At 44.4% G+C, this 19,181-nt stretch overlaps 1 protein-coding gene across 2 annotated transcripts in view; it reads left to right on the forward strand.

The window, feature by feature from the left end:
- ADAMTSL4 (ADAMTS like 4) overlaps positions 1-19,181 on the forward strand; it is a 386,071-nt gene that overhangs the window by 291,002 nt on the left and 75,888 nt on the right. The window lies entirely within an intron of this gene.

The raw sequence follows: 19,181 nt of genomic DNA on the forward strand, positions 1-19,181 counted from the left end.
GCTTTTATGCTCATCCACATCCAACAGTTTTAGTACTTTCTGAATCTTTTTAACTAGGGCACGTATTCAGATTAGAAAAATGCTTATGTCTCCCTAAACATAATTTCTGTAGCATGTCTACAGATTTTGACCATCTCATGTAGCATTTCAACAGTCTCTCACCATCTCTTGTATCATATACATAAAAAATAAAAACAAGAGTGTGGGACTTTAAATGAGGTTAACTGGACAAGGAAATTTATTAAAACATACAAAAACATATAAGAAAATATTTTTGCAAAGACACACACAGAGATATAACAACCAATCAAGGTACAATATTGATACAGGTGAGTACAAATAAATTATACAATACATTTCTCGGATCATAACGGATCTCTCTGGAATATATAGGTACAATGAAAACTCATAATCTCTGTGTGGACATAATGTAAGTATATCATGATACTTTGGACTAATTGAGTAATTGTAGGCTCGACGCGTTTCATGGACCTCCGTCCACTCATCAGGAGCTTAAAGATTTGTCTATGAAATGAAAATATGGAATAAATTAGTGTATTAGTTAAAACCTGAATTAATTTGGAAGGTATAAAGAAAAAGACACTACCTTGTGCAGTGTCAGAAATCATGAGCTGTCCAGTCCAGGGATGAGGGATCAACTGAAACCCGGAAGAAGCCTCTTGTAGCATGTCTACAGACTTTCACTATTTTCTATAGCATATCCAAAGTCTTTGATCATCTCCTGTAGCATATCTACAGTCTCTGAACATCTCTTGTTGGATGTCTACAATTTTTACCATCTCTTCTAACATGTCTACTGTCTTTGACCAACTACTGTAGCAAGTCTGCAGTTTTTGACCATCTCCTGTAGCATGTCTGCAGTCGTTGACCATCTCCCATTCCATGTTTACAGTCTTTGTAGCATTTCTACAGTCTCTGACCATTTCCTGTTGCATGTCTACAGTATTTGACCATCTCTTGTAACTAGTCTAAAGTCTTCGAGCATCTCCTGTAGCAGGTCCGCGGTCTTTAACCAAACTCGTGTAGCATGTCTGCAGTCATCGACCATCTCCCATTGCATATCTACAATCGATGAGCATCTCCTGTAGCATGTCGTCAGTCTCTAATCATCTATTGTAGCATGTCTACAGTCTATGATCATAGCTTATAGCATGTCGACAGTCTCTGACCATCTATTGTAGCATGTCTAGTCTATGATCATAGCTTATAGCATGTCTACAGTCTTTGACCATCTCCTTCAGTATGTCTTCAGTCATTGACCATCTCCTGTTGCATGTCATCAATCTCTGTAGCAATACATTTACTGAAATATATTGTGCTGCCCTTTCCTGATGTCAGGGGCCACATTTGAGGTTCCCTATATTAAGTAAGTTGACCATCAAGTGATTCTAGGTATTGAAGCCAGGTTTAGGTTAAGGTGGCAACCAGAAAGCTAACCATTTCAGATAGGTGATTCAAAATTGGCAGCCTCTGACAGGTTTTCTTTTAAAGCGGAGTTCCGGGCACAAAAACGATATTTTTTTTTTTGTGCCCGTCCGCTAGTTCAGCCTAACCTGAAAAGGAATCGGATAGTTAGATTTTTTTTTTTTTAAAAACTCACCTTGTAATTGACGATCGTAAATACTCACCTATGACAGCTTCCTCCTCCAGCGCCGAGGCTCTCCCCGTCACTTCCTGCCTCGCAATGATTCCTGGGAGCTAAACGTCATAGCTCCCAGGAATCAATGCGCCGCACCGGCCCCGCTCGTCATTTCCGGGCGACGCCGCATTCCCCTGCTAAACAGCTTCTGGGCATGCCCAGAAGCTGTTTAGGAATGCGGCGCCGCACCGGAAGTGACGAGAGGGGCCGGTGCAGTGCATTCTGGGACACGAAGACGCGGAAGAAGACGGAGAAGAGGACCGCGCCGGCTTCAGCTGCCCACAACCGAGATGGAAACGCTGTGGAAGAAAACTTCTAAGTAAGTATTTCTTCTAAAAGGTAAGTGCGAACCGGGACAGATCAGAGGCGAGCCATTGTGGAATGTGCTAGCCCTGACTGTCCCGGGGGTATGTTCAAAAAAAAAACGTTTCTCTGCCCGGAACTCCGCTTTAATTACAGTATAGCCTGTGTGATTGAGTGCACATTCCCAAATGTGCAATAATTCATGGTAAGAGAATTGCCATTCTTTTAATGGGGCCCATTCACACCTGTGCACCTCGCTGCCATGTGTTGACGAAATAGTACAAAACCAAAAGCAATATTCCCCACGCACACATTTACAGCCCATTCAGACTGGCGCGACACGACTTTGTGGGGCGACCTGTGAAGTTGCGGTGCACGCTGTGCACCGCGACTTCGGCGCGACTTGCACGGACTTCATATAATTGAAGTCAATGCAAGTCGCCTCCAGGTCGCCCCAAAGTAGTACAGGACCCTTTTTCTAAGTCGGAGCGACTTGTGTCGCTCCTATTAGAACGGGTCCTGTACTACTCAATGGCGAACGACCGACCTCCACTTGTCAGGCGACCAAGTCACCTGACAAGTCGCGCTAGTCTGAATGGACTCTTATGGAAATGGGTATAATGGTGCTGGGTGCTGTAACGAACACCGGCTGGAAACCACAGACAATCGGAATGAAGAAATGTCATCAGCACACCAAGGATTCCTCAGAAGGGTCCAAAGCTTTATTCACATGGTCACACAGTACACAAATGGCAACGTTTCGGAGCCACACAGGGCCCCTTCATCAGACAAGTAGTACAGGTTAATTTTTTTGGTGTGTCAGGGCATGTTTTTGGCCGTTTTAACTTCACCCCACCTCCCACAGTAGCAACTTCTACTTTATTGGACTTTTATTTGTCAAGCAAAAACTGCCGAATAGTTGAAAATGCACTAAGTGCCGGTTCACACTAGGTCGCTCCGACTTAGGGGGCGACCTGTGAAGTCGCGTGCAGCGCGACTTTGGCGCGACTTGCACAGACTTCATAAAATGAATGTCAATGCAAGTCGCCTCCAGGTTGCCCCGAAGTAGTACAGGACCCTTTTTCTAAGTCATAGTGACTTGTGTTGCTCCTATTAGAACCGTTCCTGTACTACACAATGACCGCGACGGTGCGCGACTTGTCAGGCTGACCAAGTCGTATTAGTGAGAACCGGCACTAAAACGTATCAAAAACACTACAAAAATAGCAGGAAAATGCAGAGGTGTGAACCTATCTTTAATAAGTATTCTACAACTGTTTTCCAGAAATCTAGAAAGTCATTATTCATGCTGTGTTATAGAAGCTGGCTCACAGAGATATGGCCTACCTCCAGCTTTCAATGTTGGAGATGTCTCTATTTTCCTGGATCGCGGGCTTCAATCCTGAGATCATACAGGCCTTTCCTGTATTATTTGTCCCTTCTTCAAACGTACCGTCATAACAAATGTGCATGGACCAGTGTTATCCATTAACAAAGCTTATTGTTTGCAGGTCCTAAATGTTGCTACTTTACCTCTTTCATCCAAATCACATGTCCATTGGAATTCTCCAGCAGATTTTCATTCCTGGAGACTTTGTAAACCTCAATCACTCGGAATCAGGCCGCGGTTCACCTTAATCCCGCTCAGAACACAGCGTGCCGATCAGATTAACACTCTCAGATCTAGTGATATCATGAAATTTGGGTCGGTGTAAATCAGGGCTATCCCAAATTTAACAAGGCTGTTTGTTGTTAGGATCTGGATAATCTTAAATTTAATCTGGCTCCATGTACAAAACGGTGCCCTTTTACTGTGTGGTATTATGTACGGCATTTTGGCAGGAATGTGGAACAGATGTACTGTATTTGAGAAAATAAGGCAGACCTTTAAAGGAACTATTTATCGCTAATACTTAATTTTGTTCTAGTTAAAACAGATTTCCAGGTTGATGGCAAAATGTATACATCAGTACGTGGACAGGGCCTACTCACCCTGCACATCGGGGTAGTGCCCGGGACCAGGCAAAGACTGCGGTCATGTGAAAGATCTAACATTGAGGTAGTTCCCCGACTTAAAGATAAATCTTCACTGTGTGCAGTAATATCACATACAGTCTTCCTCTATAAAGTGTCTTGTCCCATGTCATTTACAAACTGCTACTTGATGTAGGTTGCATTAGGAGGGAAGTGCTGAGCCTGCGCCCTCAAACCAAGTCCAGCTTACCTCTGTTACCTCACTCTCAGTAACAGAATGGGGTCCCACCATGCACCTAGCGTGGACCTCTTGCGTGCACTTGTTAATGCTATAGATATCTATAATGCGAGGTCGGTTGCAGTTTCTACTGGAAACTGACTGCTAGGGAGGAAGCCAGAACATCGACCCCCTCACTACCGGAGGACCTGTTACCCATACCAGGTACCATGGTTAAAGCGTAACTCCACTTCCCCTCTGGGTGATCTCTGTACATTGCAAGGATTTTAACAAACTTTGTTGCAGATTCCTACCTTTTGGTATTCTGAAGAAATCCCTGTTTGTTCCTCTGTGCCCCTGTGCTAAGTGGGTCGAATGGGAGTGGTTTCATAATTATCTATCAGCTGTGGCTGCTGCAGAGCTCTAATGAGGGAAACTGCTGGGCCTGCATTCCTTTAAACGTGTTGCTATTTGGAGTATCTCACCAAAAATGACATTGTTGTTGCAGGGGATGCCAGAAATCTGACTTGTATCTTAGGCAGACTTCTGGGAAAATTGGTGAGCCAATCACACAAGCAGGAAATTATGTTTCTGGGGTGTGGTCAGTATACATTCTGTGTACATAACAGCTCCAGGTAGCCATATTGCATTGCATTTTCAGAAAATTACAACAGCTGCAGATTGAAAAGGAAAGGTCATTTTTAATAACATTCAATTTCAATATGATTTGTGTCGCAATTGTATATGCTATATTGTTTTTCTTTTTCTTTGCTATTTTTTTCCCCCGTGAAAGTGGATTTACCCTTTAATGACTGGTTGCTTTGTGCCGTGAACTAGTACTTGGTTACGCTTAGCAACTGCATTCCTCCTCCTTGTCTTGCAGAGGTAACCCTTGAGCTTCATACCCCTTTGTGCTTTACAGACCCAGGTTCTTTTTATATGCCAGAACCAACATGCACCACTTTAAATAACATCAGACCAGGCTTAGGATAGTTGATACAATTTTACTTAAAGTCTTTTAGCAATACAGTCCAATGTGAACAGGGTCTATCTCCTAACCCTGACTGCAACTAAATAGCTGCCCAGGCATACCTCATCAACGTAGTAATCTATGTTGGCATTTTCCTGGTGCTGTATGATCTCTGGATCCTGGTGCTTCTGATGGACTGCAAGGCGCAGCAGTCCCCCTTACAGCATTTGTAGTCAAGTGCGGGCCAAGAGCAAGCGGCCCGAACCCAGCCTTCTCCTATACTTATATCACTGGCGAGTAGGCTGGATCCAAAAAGCCCGGGAACGGATTACACGCACTTAACCCTCCCCTCCCCAACCTGGGCCAGCCACTAAATAACTCATGCATAGATACCAACCTGCCTACAAGTATGTTATACTAGATATATACTCAAATAGCAGTTTTTTAGGAACAGACTACTGGACTGATACAACTTGCCTATATCGCTGCACTTTCTTTTATTATTTAATGCTGGAAACTAGGTAAAGGCTGCAAACTAGCTAACGGCTGTAGTAGTTTGGAGGCTTTGGGAAAACATTGCCAACAAAGTGCTACACCACCTTTCTACCCACTGGATACCCATCAAGATCTACTGAAGTCATAACCTCAAAACATACCCCTTGAGGACCCCTAGGGCACAGGGAAAAGCAAAATGAGTAGTTTCCCCTGGCACACCATGCCATTGTATGATATTCTTAGCAGCTCAGGAGATCTTAAAGTATGCTAACAAAAAAAATCTAATTATTAGGAGTAGGAAATTCTGTGGAAGTCAAGGCTTAAAATGACAGCTGTGTTTAATGGGATGTAATGGAAAGTATTTTATTAGTAATATTTCTGGAATAACCCACATGTTAAAACCTGCCGAGTTTGAGACTCTTTTTAGATGAGGTGTGTAGATGTGTCATGATTACTCTACCTGCTGTACATTTGGGAATTAGATAAAAAAAAACGACCTCATACAACTTTTCTTATATAAGGATACATTTATTAGCTCTAAGAAAAGATCTGTTATATATGATATACCCAGAACAGAAGCAAAATGGAAATGATGAAGGAATTACATTTTTTTAAGTTTTAAATTTGAAAACAATGAGAGAGGATTATAGCATTTGGCCCATGGGGCTGAGCTTCTGTCTATGGGGGTTAAATAAAATGCTGCCCCCAGATGGTTAGACAAAAAATATTGTATTTAATTTAACCAAATGACTCAGTACACACAAGGACATAGCGCAGCAATCCCTTTGCATTGTGCCGCATTGTGCCGCATTGTTTTGTCATTGCAGTCTAGCCACTTGCCGACCAGTTGCGTTGACTGTACTGCGGCAAAGTGGCTCGATGATTCCGTCCAGCGACGTAGACCTACGTCGCTGGACTCCTCCCCTTGTGGGCGCCGCTCGTGCTTTCAGTCACAGCGGGAGTCGGGCCACTGGAGGAGCAGCGGCGATCGCCGCTGCTCTTCCCCGTTCGTCGGGGAATCGAGTTTGGAGATCCGCCCGCTTGTGTAAACAAAGCGGGCGGATCTCCTAAGTGACAAACAGTGACAGATTGCAGGGTTCAGCATAGCTGAACATGCGATCTGTCCCTGTGTCACTCAGTCACCTCCCCCCACACACGTTAGTAAGCACCAGGCATACATTAACCCCTCCCTCTCCAATAAAATTAACCCCTTCCCTGCCAGTGTCATTTTTACAATACCAGTGCATATTTATAGCACTGATTACTGTAGAAATGTCACTGGTAACCCCAAAAGTGTCAAAAATGTCAGTCAAGGGTCCGATCTGTCCGCCACAATGTCGCAGTCCCGCAAAAAAAATCGCAGATCGCCGCCATTACTCGTTAAAAAAAACCACCAAAAATGACAGAAATCTTTCCCTTAGTTAGTAAACACAATAACTTTTGCGCAAACCAATCAAAATAAGCTTATTGTGATTTTTTTTTACCAAACATAGGTAGCAGAAAACAAACTGGCCAAAAATTTTAAAAAATTTAGATTTTTACATTTTTTTGGGGGGGAATTTCATATAAAAAAATGTGAAAAATATTGTTATTTTTTCCAAATTTACGCTCTTTTTTTGTTTATAGCGCAAAAAGTAAAAATCGTACAGGTGATCAAATACCACCAAAAGAAAGCTCTGTTTGTGGGAAAAAAAGAACGTAAATTTTGTTTGGGTACGGCGTCGCACGACCGCGCAATTGTCAGTTAAAGTCGCACAGTGCCGAATCGCAAAAAGTGGCCTGGACGTAAGACAGCAAAATCCTCCGGTGGTAAAGTGGCTAGACTAGGCCTAGCACTGCAATTCCATTTTCATTGCTACTTCCAGCATCCAGCATGTGCATTTCAGCGTGGGGTAGTTTACACACGAGCCAGACTGATGCTGTATGCATATATACTGTACAAGTAGAAAGTTTAAAAGGCTGTCTGTATCCCCATGCACAGGAAATGAGAGAAAATCTCATAAATGTGAGAGGAAATCCCAGCTTTAACAGATGTCACCAGAACAGGTGTCCTCAATGAGAAGATTTCCACTAACTTCCTGTTTGTGGAAAAGTTTTGGATTTCCCCTCATCCTCTATCCTGCTGACTAAGCGGAAAAAAAAAAAACGAACCCTCTACAGCTATCTTCAGATTTTATTTCTACTTCCTGTTAAGTCTCTGGGACAGGAAGTGAAGAGAAATCTACCTAATGAGGCAGATAGCTAAATTAAAAAAAAAAATTGCTATAGTACTGGACCAATTCTGGTAGACTTGATCAATGAAAGGAAAACTTGTGGTGCTGCAACCCCTAACTTATATGTCCACTAGGACAGGTGCAATAGTCTATGCCAGGATAAACACTGTACATACCATAGACAAACATCAAAGAGAATCCGGCAACGACTTGATTTATGATAAAATGGTTCAAGCTTTATTAAGCAACTATAAAGACATCATAATCCTAACTACGGCCCTAAGAAGGGGAGGACTGGGCCAGGGGGCAGGGGGGAAATTGCCTCCTGGGCCGCCCTGATGCACCGTAAAAAGGCTGCACCGCTTCTGCCACAGACATGCCTAAAGGATTCCTGGTAAAAAGTCCATGCTGACGACCTACTGAGTGTGAGCCATAGACAAGGACAAATTCTCAACCCCCCCCCCCTCCCGACATGGATGGTGACCCCGCCCCCCTCCCGGCATGGATGCTGTAAACTGTGTCTGAGCAGAGGCCGGTTCCACGCCCTACTGGAGACTCCTCTGCCCCGGCCAGCCCCAACCAAGCTGTCCCAGCTCCCCCCAACCTCCCCCTGCTGGCTAGGCCGGGAACCCGGATTCAGCCAGTAAGTAGAGAGTATCTGGAGCAGGGCTTCAGCTTGGAATGGGAGTCAGGAGGAGGATTGGGAGAGTGGGAGGGGGGGGTGAAAGAAAGTGGGAGGGGAGCTGAGTCCCTGCACTATGGGTTTATACTTCCTCCCTGGGCCGAAAGTTGCCGTTCTGCCCCTGGCCCTAAGGTTGGGGCAGAAACACATAAATTCTTGTATATGATGGATACTTTTATGTCTTGATGGATACTTACTAAAGCTTGAACCATTATATCATCAATCAAGTTGGTGTCGGATTTTCGCACTCACAGATGTAAGATGACCACCAACCTCAAAAAAAGTTGAGTGGTGTTAGGTATGGAGAGTTAGGAGGCCATTTGACTAGACACCTGTTTGAAAAAGCTTGATTAAAAACAATTCTCCCAGTAATAGTAAAGTGTGGTGGGGCACCATATTGCTGAAACTACCCTACATTTTATGTTGTCCCACCAAAGGAATGTCATCTAATTAAGAGACAAGAAAAGATCGTAACACACATTGGTAAGTTTCTTTAGTTACATAACTACTGAAAAAATATGACCCGAATACTCTGTCACCAAATATCCCTGCCCACTCCATAATTCATGGATCAGTTAGAGCAGTGTTTTTCAACCTTTTTTGCGCAAAGGCACACTTTTTTCATGAAAAAAATCACGAGGCACACCACCATTAGAAAATGTTAAAAAAAATTTACTCTGTGCCTATATTGACTATATATAAAGTAATTCTCTTGAATAGGAATCAAATAAACACAAAGAAATTTATTTTATGATTAATTTATTATGAAATAATAAAGTATTTTATAATTTTTCATCCCTTTTAACACTGCGAGGGTACCTTTCAAAATGAAGCCCCCCCCCCCCCCCCTCTTTGTAAGGCAACTTGTTCCTAGGTTGAGGAGACAAAGATGTAATTTCTACATCTTGCTCCCAGAAGGGATCATGTGACTCACGGGCATGTGCCGGGGGCCTTATAGTAAAGGTGTCCCCAAATATCTGATCCCCAATAACCTCCAAAATTGAATAAACACACACAAATCATGAAAAAGTATTTTGCTAAAAATTCCATAAATAAAAAACAATGTCACCTGCTGTACAGTAAATTCATCATCAATTTCCAACATCAGGGCAGGCAACAATGTAGAGCCAGCCTCAATCCTGAAGACCCAGCACCACACCACAATGTCCTCCTACCTGATAATGTTGCCCAGGCTGCCTGTCACCACCACGACGTGCTGTCTGACACAGTCTTCTTCTTCTCCAGGTTCTGTGACAGTGAGTCCCACGCTGCGCACCTGCAGACAGTGCAGTGCGCGCTGAATGTGGGTGGAGGCGGAGCCAAATTGTAAAAGGCGGGGACTGGGAGGCGGCGGGGCGGCGGCCTGGAGGAGAAGAGGCTCAGAAGGGGTGACGTCACTGGTTGCTAGATGCTAAGCGGCCTCTAGCCTAGCAACCAGTGCTCCCCGCAGAGAGAGAGCGCCGCCACCGCAGCCACAGGACTCAGGACAGAGGCAGAGAGAGCAGCGCCGCCGCCGCAGCCACAGGACACGAGCGGATGATAGATGGCCAGTAAGGCGGTTCTGCGAATTGCCAAATGTTTAGTAACCGGTTCTGTAGAACCGGTGAGAACCGGCTGAATCTCGGATGAAATTGGAAATTTTCCCACGGCACACCAGGCAATATCTCACGGCACACTAGTGTGCCGCGGCACAGTGGTTGAAAAACACTGAGTTAGAAAATGGCCTTCACCCATCCAGTTTGGGTGGTTTTCAGACCAGTAAGGTGCAGTGTGCCAGTTGACGCTGCCATTGAAACAAAATAAAATAAAAAATGTAAATTGAAGCGCCACACCACTGCTAAAAAGTGAAGATACAACTTTACTCCAATAAAAGTCAGAGGGACAGTCCAAAGAGTATCCAACATGGATCCGAAAACGCCCCCTTCATCAGGGTAAGAAAAATTTAAAGTGGTTGTTAAGCCACTATCTGATCTTTATACCATCCCCTCTGGAAGATAACAATCTGTGTCCTGGTATTAATATAATAATTATTATTATTGATGTGAAACAAATGCCTGCCAGAGGGTCTAGAACACAAATATTATAAAATAATGAATAAACTCAAAACAAGTGCATATAACCAATAATGCATAGATAAATAATAAATGTGTTGTGTAGTATCGCACAACCGACAAACTTTTTAATAAGTAGAAGCCAGGCTGACCATCCAACATACACAAATTAAATTTAAAAAAAAAAACAGACATCTGAAGGTATATACTTTTTCAGTATAAGCTTTCATTATACTTTTTCAGTATATTTAATGCTCTTCCCTTTTTATCTTTGTGATACACGATTTTATATACATTCAGTCAAATTGTATGTTTATAGTGTTCTTCTTTTGTATGTTTTGATATTTGCCACCACCCCTTTTTTTGGGTCATGTGACCCTTGGGGTTAACCATGTGATTTAGTCTACACTATTTAAGCTATTTTGTGTCACTTATGTGTGTGCCATGATTAAGGCCTGGTGGCCGAAACGCGTTGGCTTTTTATTTGACTGTTGATCATATGGTACAATAAAACGATGTTTCAGCTGACGTCCATAGCACCAGCCTTTTTCCTTTTTTGTATGGATTACATGGATGTCTACAGAGACCTCACAGGCTGGGTGCTGGGTGTTTGAGGCTCACCAGACATTGCACAGGAGGTAGCTCAGATGCATCTGTTCCAATCTGTGTCTTAATGTCTGTGCTTTATAAAGAAAAGGCCAATTTCTACCTATTTTTACAGCGCCTCCTGAGGCTAACGTGACTCTCGGCTTTCTCCTCTCCCCATCTGACATCTCCAGCGGGCAGGGCCGAGAACTCCCTCTGATGTCAGCTTGGGAGGCGGGGAGGAGATGAGGAGGGAGGCGGGAGTCACATGAGCGCTGGGAGGACCTGTGAAAACAGGTAGAAGTTTTTTTTATAAGGCACAGGCACTAGGACACAGGTTTCTATCTAACAATGGGGATGGTATAAAGATCAGAAAGTTTTGTAGCATGGGATGGGAGCAGAGCGGCGCTAGTGATAGCTGACAGGCAGGGAGGCAGTGTGAGGAGGACAGAGCGAGACAGAGGAGAACTGCAGATAGCTGCGGGTGACAGAGGCACGTACACTGACCACAGTGTCAGGGCTCAGCAGCCATGATAAACCGTGGTCAGTTTACAGGGGGGAGGGTATAGCCAGGCAGGATCAGCCAGATATTTAAAGTGATACGGGGGGGGGGGGGGATAATGACACAGCATAAGCACTGTGCTGCATAACATGCTTTAAGGGAACAGGATCCATTTTATTTTTTTAGGATAACCAAAACTTTAAAGTGATTCTAAAGGCATTTTTGTTACCTAATATAAAAAAGAGGTTATACTTAACAGCTCTGTGCAAAGACATTACCCAGAGCAGTACCCTGCTGACACTGTATGCTCCTCCTCTTATCCGAGTGCCCCTTAGCAAGTCATGTGCAGAGGGGGCACCCATGCAGGCGCACTACCGAGCCTCGCTGTGCGCATCCATAGACACACACAGCACTGCTTGGCCACACCCCCAATCCCTCACAGGATTCGACTGATAGCAGAAGAAGCCAATGGTTCCTGCTGCTCTCAGTGTGTCCTGTGAAAACAGGCAGACAGAGGAGCGCTGCTGCAGATAGGCACAGCCCTGGATCGAAAGAGAACTCAGGTAAGTGTTTGGGGAGGGGGGAACAGTTAGTGGGGTGTTTTTACCTTAAAGCAGAGAATGTGATAAGGTAAAAAAACAATTATACTTTAGAAGCACTTTAAGGAAATCTCCATATTAACCACTTAAGCCCCGGAAGATTTTACCCCCTTCCTGACCAGGGGGTATTTTGCGATTCGGCACTGCGTGAATTTAACGGACAATTGCGCGGTCGTGCGACACTGTACCTAAACTAATTTGACGTCCTTTTTTTCCCACAAACAGAGCTTTCTTTTGGTGGTATTTGATCATCTGTGCGATTTTTTGATCATGCACTATAAACAAAAAAAGAGCGTAAATTTTGCAAAAATAACAATATTTTTCAAATTTTTTTATATGAAATTCCCCCCAAAAAAATGTAAAAATCAAAATTTTTTAACATTTTCGGCCAATTTGTTTTATGCTACATACGTTTGGTAAAAAGCAAAAAGCGTATTTTGATTTGGTTTGCGCAAAAGTTATCGCGTTTACTAAAAAAGAGAAAGATTTTTGTCATTTTTGTTGTTTATTTTTAACGCGTAATGGCGGCGAACTGCGATTTTTTTTGCGGTACTGCGACATTGCGGCGGACAGATCGGACCCTTGACTGACATTTTTGACACTTTTGGGGTTACCAGTGACATTTCTACAGTAATCAGTGCTATACATATGCACTGTTACTGTAAAATGACACTGGTAGTGAAGGGGTCAACTTTTTTTGAGAGGGAGGGGTGGTGTGTGTCCCTAGGGGCGTGATTCTAACTGTGATTGGCTGTGGCTTGAGCTGTAGGAACAGTGATCAACGGTCCTACATAGTAGAACCGTGTGATCATTGTTTCTACACAGGGGAGAATGACAGGCGGCTTGTTTACATCAGCCGCCTGCCTTTCTCCCTCTCCACCCGACGATCGCGAGTGACCGGCGGACATTGGGTCCGCCGGTCACACGCGCGGGGGAGTCCGTGACCGCGCGGGAGCGCTCCTCCGGCGGCGCGCGCTCGCTCCCCAGAGCCTCACAGGCTAGTGACGTACCGGTACGTCACTTTGCCTGTGAGGGGCTGACCGCCGCAGTATATGTACTTGTGGCGGTCGCAAGTGGTTAATATAATACTTACACAGTTTATCAAAATACTATTGATTCCCCGTTTTAGGAAGCACTCACATTATTTCCATGTCACCATCATGCAGTTCCTGGATCAGCTGCATTTTAAAGAAATGGAAATAAAGATTTCTAATAATTGGATGCCATAGATCCAGACTTTTGGGACATCCTATATCAGAATGTGGCGATTGTAAAGCGTTAACGAGGGGTAAGGGCCTTGTTTTTAATTGATAGGAGCCATTTCTTGACCTGTTACATAAGAAGCATGTGTGTAAACGCAAGATTTACACCCACATGTAAACTTAGCTACACTCTAGTAATAGCTTCCCTCTAATATCAGCCTGTTAGTAAATGCCAGGCTGTCATCGCGCCCCGGAACTGCCTGGCAAAAGCTGACTTCAGCTCTCTGTGTGCATTACTGGCGTGACCTCTTGACTTATCGGATCACCTCCCAGAATCCCCTGCTTTGCTGTCACTAGGAGTTGCGTTGGACACAGCTGTGGTCAATTACGACTTGACATATGGCATGCAACGTGGAGCTCCTGTTTTATTAGCTGGGTCGTCTGCTGCCTCAGATATTTGTATTACAGGTTGGGGGAAGCTGGCTGCTACTTTTCCCATCTCCATGACCTTATTAGCCCTCTGGGAATACTTTATGGCCTGCTTAGGTTTCCCTAATCAATTAGCGGAGGGCATAACTTTGAAGCAGGTGAGGATGTAGAGAGGCCTGGGTTACATTTTATAGACTGATGTTATATCACTCCAATATTCAGCTCTATAAAGAGTATGTGTCATGTACTGTATACATACTGACATCTTAACCCCTTTATAGCTAAAGTGATTCTGGTCAAAATGGTTTTAAAGCAAAACTCCAGGTTTACAAAAATATTGGTGTGCTTTGCGTATCTCTTCCAGATGTAGCACCCTCCTAGATAGGTGCTAGGAAGGTGAAATATAGTTTGCTCTGTCTGCTTATCAGGGGAGCCTGATTATTATTAATTATGCCTGTTGCATGTGTCCATGTGTGATTCATCTGGTCTCAGGGAGTGTCCCCACTGTGCCCAATAGGGAGGCCTGTTGGACAGTGGAGGGAACCCAGCCAGTGACACACGGCTTTTGTAGCTGTCCCAGTGGGCTGGCACAGACAGTGGTGCATCCTGGGATAGGATATAAAAGCCAAGGGTACATGTGGCAGGGGGTCTTTGGGTGGGAAGCCAAGTCCCAGAGGGAGGTCGACGGCTGTCTCCTCCTCTGAAGTTGTGGAAGGTGGTCACAGGAAGTCGGTCTGGTGAACCGGAAAGTGTGGCTTAACCCAGAGGTCTAGTGGATGTTGACAAGTGGACTTTGGAGGCAACGGTGACTCTTGAAAAACAGTGTCGGTGAGTACAGAGGAACTTGCCCAGGGGTCTGCCAGGAAGGGGACCACTCCAGAAGCTAGGGTCAGCAGACGGTGTCAGTACCACACAGGCATTGAGAGAAAAGGGGGTGCCAGTTTTAGAACCCTGAAGAGAATATTACACAGGAGCATTTAAAATATCTTCACTTAGTGGCAAAGTGAAGCAGTGGCCTTGCCGCATTCTACAGTAAGCTGTCCTTCAGACTGTGAATAGTTAATAGTTGGAGTATCCCATTCATCCCTTCTCCTATCCAAATTCTCAATAAAACCACAAAAACCAACATCCCCTGGATTGATTATTGACTGAGCCAAGAACTTTTAATGCTGTTATCTGCTGTCCGTTGGTAAGGGTAACCCAGGGGAATCCAGAAAGTGTAATTCTCAGCAGTCCTCTAGGGGGCAGTGCTACAAAGATATTTGCAGGAATCCAGCAAACTTTACCTCTGTGCGGGAGCTTTCTGTGAGAAAGACCAGTCACTGCTACTCCGTCTACTTGCCCAGAGTGACTAGTCTTGAATCCGCCCCCTCCTCTAGTTCTCTACAATGGGTGGGGCCAGCTGAAAGTAAACAGAGGGGGAAGAATGTTGGTGCCCATGGCCATATTTGGACAATGTGTTTACCAGCATTCCTTACCTATTGTTTGCTTCCAGTTGTCGGCCAGGGAATCGCTCATCTGGCAGCTTATTAGGGCTGGGGATGAGTCATCGGTTGCTAGGAAGCCAGTGGCTGCCAGTGTCCTAGCAACTATGAACCCTGTGCAGGACAGCTAGCCAGCTGTTGCCACCAGAATCCTCACCTCTTTTTTTTACTTTCAGTTGTTCAGTAAATCTTCTGTCTTGGAGCTAATTAGGGAGGGAGATGAGTCATTGGTTGCTAGGAAGCCCAGTGGCTGCCAATGTCATAGCAACCATTAACCCTGTGCAGGACAGCTTCTGTTGTTCTGTCCAGAATCCCCACCCCTTTTTTTACTTTAGGTTGTACAGTGAATCTCCTGTCCTGGAGCTAATTAGGGCGGGAGATGAGTCATCGGTTGCTAGGAAGCCAGTTGCCGCTAGTGTGCTAACAACCATGAAGCCTGTGCAGGACAGCTTTCTAGTTGTTGTCTCCAGACTCCCTGCCCCTTGATTTACTTTCAATTGTTGGTCAGGGAATCTACAACCTGAGCGCTAATTAGAGCGGAAGATAAGCCATTGGTTGCTAGGAAGCCAGTGGCCGCTAGTGTCCTAACAACCATTAACCCTGTGCAGGTCAACTTCCTGCTGTTGTGACCAGAATCCCGCCCCTTTTTTTTACTTTTAGTTGTCCAGTAAATCTCCTGTCCTGGGGCTAATTAGGGCGGGAGATGAGTCATCAGTTGCTAGGAAGCCAGTGACCACTAGTGCCCTAACAACTCTGAAGCCTGTGCAGGACAGCTTCCTAGCTGTTGTCTCCTGTCCCTTGGTTTACTTTCAATTGTTGGCCAGGGAATCTACAACCTGAGAGCTAATTAGAGCGGAGAATAAGCCATTGGTTGCTAGGAAGCCAGTGGCAGCTTGGGTCTTAGCAGCTACGAGTCCTGTGCAGGACTGCTTCCCAGCACATATACTCAACTCTGGTCGTCTTTTTTAAATAGTGAATATATTGCGCTCAACACATAGGTGTTAATCAATAAAGTGCTAGTGCAAATAAATAAATAAATAAATATAGGAGTACAAAAGTCTCTAAAATGCTCGATATCAATATAAAAGTCCAATGATCAGCAGCAACTATTTTTGATAAAAATAGACTTGATAGCATAGACTTGATAGGAGTGATTGAAAAGCCTCCACCTCCAAACTTTCACCCAGTGCTCTTATAAGGTACTTCTTACCAGAAGTATATGACCCCTTGATTATAGGGGGTCACACAGACATATTGATCCAAATAATACCGATCCTCCACTCCAAATTCCCTCACCAACCGGGATAGACATCCAGACCAGGTACAGGATCTCAGTGCGGGACATATAGGGAAGCAAAAAAAGCTCTCATGGTGCAGTAAGTCGATACTACCAAACTTTTATTAAAAGGTAATGCACTTTACTACAATTCCAAGATAAATCGCTTTGTACAATCATAGGTAATTCACGGTAGCTGGATGAATGAACACCGCTTCACGCCAGTGTTCCACCAACCCGGAAGTCTACGGTCTCACGCTCCCGACGCACGTTTCGTCAGCCCGTGCTGACGTCATCAGGGGATCATGTGACTGCATCTTTCCTCTTTACCTATATTGAGGTTGTAACTGCTCGGCATCCAATTCCGCCAGTTTCTGAACCGCCCATTTCTTAACCGATTGGTCAAGATCAGCCTTCCACTAAGGAAGCTTACTGGGGACATTTTACTATAGATAAAAATGCAGCTCACGGCCCCACTAGTGGAGCGAAACGCTCTTAAATTCATAGGCTTTTTTAAAATTGTATTGCATAAAAGCCAATCATGCATATCAATAAATAGATTATCGGAGTTTAAAACAGGATGCTTTGCTCTAAACAGAAACAGATAAATCCAAAGTTAAAAAGTCTTTTTGTACTGGTGATACTGGTGCACAGCTTTTAAAAAAATTTGTCAAGGGCCATGTTAAAGGGGCCACACCTCCAGAAGTGTCCATATCACTTTATTGAATTTTCTCCTCCCCGCATCGTATTTATTTGTCTAGCAGTCTCCTATTGGGATTGCAATCGGCACCGAATACCTAAAACTGAGTATTGCCTGGTAAACTGTGGATGCAGAGATGACATTAACTGATGAGTTGATAATGAGCTCCCCCAAAACAAACTCTGACAGTCCCTGGTAGAATTGTGATGACCTCTGCTATGCCCTCCCCTTGTATTCTTCATTCTACGCACACAGTGAAGTGAGCAATATCTGGCATCTTTCTAAAGCCCCCATTGTTTTCAGATCGGAAGTTGCTGCATCATTAAACTTGTGTCCCCTCAGCTCCTCACAATGTAAATTGGGGCCTTTTCTATTCTTGTGAATGATGCAGTCTCCTCCGAGCTGACGCACAGAGCTAATATAGATCCAACCAGGCTAGAGAGCAGAGCGGGACTCCACAAATTAAAGGGACTGGAGATTCAGATGTCAAATTAAGCTGCAGAGAGAAACCACCAAGAAAAGGAAAGTGTAGACCACCCAGCAAGACCTCATCCACCATTAATCAGCTGAGGCCTGTCACTGGTCACCATCATGCTGCTAATTTAGGAGCAGGGATTGCTGTTAACTGTTAATACATCCTTTGGTGACACTACAGTGACCCTCTTTATACAGTACATCACAGAATAATTTAGTACTAACTGTTTTACCAAAACAGGCATTAACCACTTAAGCCCCAGCCCTATTTCGGACACTTTTCGTTCACAAGTTAAAATCAGTATTTTTTCCTAGAAAACTACTTAGAACCCCCAAACATTATATATATATACAGTAAAACCTTGGATTGCGAGCATAATTCGTTCCAGAAGCATGCTTGTAATCCAAAGCACTTTTATATCAAAGCAAATTTCCCCATAAGAAATAATGGAAACTCAGATGATTTGTTCCACAACCATTTATTCATAAATCCTTCAATTTATAGTCCATATAAAAAGATTATAGCATTGCGATAGGTTGTGTAACCATAAAATGTCCATCCACAAATTGCCGCTTCCACAAGGGGATTGGAATCAAAATCCAGCAGGAGCTACAGGGTATCAAGGAGAAGAGAGGCGCCTCTAATGGCGCTTTTCCACTGCATAGAACCGTACCGGCTCGGCACGCTTTTGTGCTTTTCCACTGCTGGTACCGCATGGTATAGGGTCGGAACGGTTCGGTACGGTATAGGTTTGCTTTTCCACTGCATGGAACCGAACGGTACGGTACGGCTCTGAAAAAACAGTACCTACTCGATTGTGGTTCCAACAGGTACCAAACTGGTACCATATCCCACAATCCTTTGCATGCAGTCACTACTAGCCACTGATTGGTCAGAGAATCACACCCACCCCGTTGTTATCCCACCCACTTAACTTTAGTACTACTTTAGTGGAAAAGCAAACCTATACCATACCGTACCGAACCGTTCCGACCCTATACCATGCGGTACCGCAGTGGAAAAGCAAACCGGGCCTAGCAGGGCCGAGTAGAGCCGAGCCGGTACTAGCCGGTACTTGCAGTGGAAAAGTGCCATTAGTGTAGCAATATGGTTCCATTTAATGAAGGTACAACATTTAGCAACTCACATGGTTGATGAATAAAACAAGCACATCTAAGTATGCAGGCATCCGGGGTAAAGCTGTCCACATAGACCATCTTTTGCACCGCCGGCTGCTAGTCTGTAATCCTGACCGGGAAGACCACCCTGCAGTAAAGCGATCTGAAAGCGAGGGGCAGCATGGAAAGGATGACGTAGATGACGGTGCGGAGGATGGTCCTATGTGGACAGCTTTACCCCTGATG

The sequence above is a fragment of the Pelophylax lessonae genome, assembly GCF_965119305.1.
Source record: "Pelophylax lessonae genome assembly, chromosome: 13".
NCBI lineage: Eukaryota > Metazoa > Chordata > Amphibia > Anura > Ranidae > Pelophylax > Pelophylax lessonae.